At 39.8% G+C, this 2525-nt stretch overlaps 1 non-coding gene across 1 annotated transcript; it reads left to right on the forward strand.

Annotated features, from left to right (window-relative positions):
• The first annotated feature begins 429 nt into the window (after positions 1-429).
• Positions 430-501, forward strand: TRNAW-CCA (transfer RNA tryptophan (anticodon CCA)). Its single transcript has one exon. It is a non-coding gene; the product is annotated as a tRNA-Trp (tRNA).
• Positions 502-2525: the final 2024 nt, after the last annotated feature.

A 2525-nucleotide genomic window follows, 5' to 3' on the forward strand; every position in this document is an offset into this window, starting at 1 on the left:
CCTTGACGTGAACGAAGATTTTCTTTTCTAGGCCTACATACATAACGAGCAAGAACTATCATGTCAAGGCACGATTGAAGCGATGTGTGGATGGGAGTATGTAATTAAAATTGATTGCAAAAGATATGTGCGTTGAACTGCCAAAAGGGTCGGGCGCAGATATGTTGAAGTTGGATTGAGATATGCTGGGAAGGCAGACAATATCTTCTAATTATCAGGCACGAATAGCTATTTGCTTCCATCAAAGCAGGCAGTATTTTGCACCAGTCCAATTCTAATTGTCTTTCACAATTATTTCATCAGCCTGTGAAAGCTAACCAGGATCTTATAGCTTTAAACGCTTTTATCACTTGCAAGAACAATAATTAAAGTTCGATATGGCGTTTTCATTAAAACTAAATTAAGCGACTCGAACAATTGAAAATAAGAGGATCCGTGGCGCAATGGTAGCGCGTCTGACTCCAGATCAGAAGGTTGCGTGTTCGATTCACGTCGGGTTCAATACCCTGTACTTCTCATACTTTTACGAAATTTTGGACAGCAACCAGACCGATTTAATTGCTCTTACTTACGTTTTGGAGCCAAACGTCAGGACTTAAAAAGCGAAAAAATGGGCGACGGAGTGGAGATGCGGGGTATCGATCCCCGTACCTCTCGCATGCTAAGCGAGCGCTCTACCATCTGAGCTACATCTGTTTGGTTGAGTTAGCCGGAACCTACGTCAATCCTGCATTTATCTTATAGCTGACCGTTGCAATGAAATGATCCCACATGCGGGAGAGGAGAGGAGAGGAGAGGAGGGGAGTAAAAGGAGGGGAGGGGGAGATTGAAAGCATACGTACCTGGGCGGGGTCAATCGGTGATCAACAAGGGGGCTCTGCCTAGCATCTCCCATTGTGGAGAGTGCACGTCATAATTTCTGACAGAGGGGGCTCGCGTACGCGCGGCCCCCAACACAACACCAACACCCAAATAATTACTCAAATGATGATTCTACAGAAACAGAACCTAGCAGCCAGAGGGAGAGAGGCCGAGGAGCTTTGTACGTAGGATGAACTCTTACAGTCCCTTTGACCTCTTAGTCATTTGTTGGATAGATCCATATAAATTAAATTAATTTGTTGCATTAACAGGTAGTTGCCCTGACCTCTTTTTGACTGGGCTTGCTCTAGGCCCTAAGAGGCTAGAAGAAAATAAAATACAAGACAGGGTCTCATTATATATCCCAGTTTGTTTGTGACTGTGGATTCGCATTCAAAAGTAAATAAACCAAGCTTCCTTGATTTCTCAGCCTCTTCCAACCTTCGCGAGACTAGTAAAGGCGTGAATTCTTGTGAAAACAAATGCCTAAACAAACCCCCGGTTTTGATCTTTTGATGTTCGGTTTTGTTCTTTCATTAGCTATAAGTAAATGACCCTGGTACTTTTGATTGTGCACCTGTTCTAGACCTTGACAGGGTACTACTGTTTGATGAAACAAGTGTACCAGCAGATATCTCAGCTTGCTCCTTCGAGGAGAATTTGTTTGACTCTAAAAGAATCTTCAGCGATTCATCCCGATGGAGATTCCAGATTGGTAATGGCCCGATAAAATAAGAGAACCATATTATAAGACAACGATGAAGATATTAAGTCATTAGCGGCATCCATAGCTATCGAAATCCATATTAAACCACAGGAGCTGATTGAATCGCACAAAGGAAGATTTGAATTGAATGAAAACGATGTTCAGACCGAACACGTCACACATAATACAACAGCGACAGCCTGGAGAGCATTGAATCGCCAATATTGAAGAGCATCGGACGCAGCTTGAAGAGTATGTTGATTACACCCAATCAGGCGATAACAAATAGAGGAAACAAACAAAGATATGTCAGATATTATTAAAACTGTTTCATATTATATTAAGGTTTCATAATCATCTAAGCATTATAACATAATGTTATTGGGAATTATATTAAAGGAATTAATAAAAATGAAAAACTATGTTAAGAGAAGTCTTCTTTTGAAAAGTCATGTCTCCATGTATAATCATAAATAAATATGGAAAGTTTCATTTGAAAAAAGAAAAAAGAGAGATAATATATCAGGTGGAGTTAAGTCTAAATATTCAGATTTATCAAATCTGATATATATGTGTGAATATAGCAGAAGAATAATAGAAGAAAGTTATTAAGTGCAATGTGACTTCAAAGGATATTAACTGTATGTACACACGGCTATTATTCAGAATAGAAATTATAGTACTGAAGAAAATATATGCATATATGTACAGAAATAAATAATAAGTTGAACAACAAAAGTTTGTTAAAAGAAATTGTCCATCGTCAATTAAGCAAGCAACAATACACACGTGGAGAGTTTGTGTGCAGTAGGTTGGTGCTCACGAAGACAACTGAGGGAGTTAGTGCTTCCTGTATGTCGAAGCCTGCAAAGTGTGGGAGTTGAAGCTTCCAGTGAGTCGGTGCTCATAAACATAGAGGTCGTAACCTCTAGTAGGTTGGAGCCTACAAACCAATTTG

This window comes from Cupressus sempervirens, chromosome 11 (assembly GCF_028749045.1).
Source record: "Cupressus sempervirens isolate cs-2001-9-10 chromosome 11, ASM2874904v1, whole genome shotgun sequence".
NCBI lineage: Eukaryota > Viridiplantae > Streptophyta > Pinopsida > Cupressales > Cupressaceae > Cupressus > Cupressus sempervirens.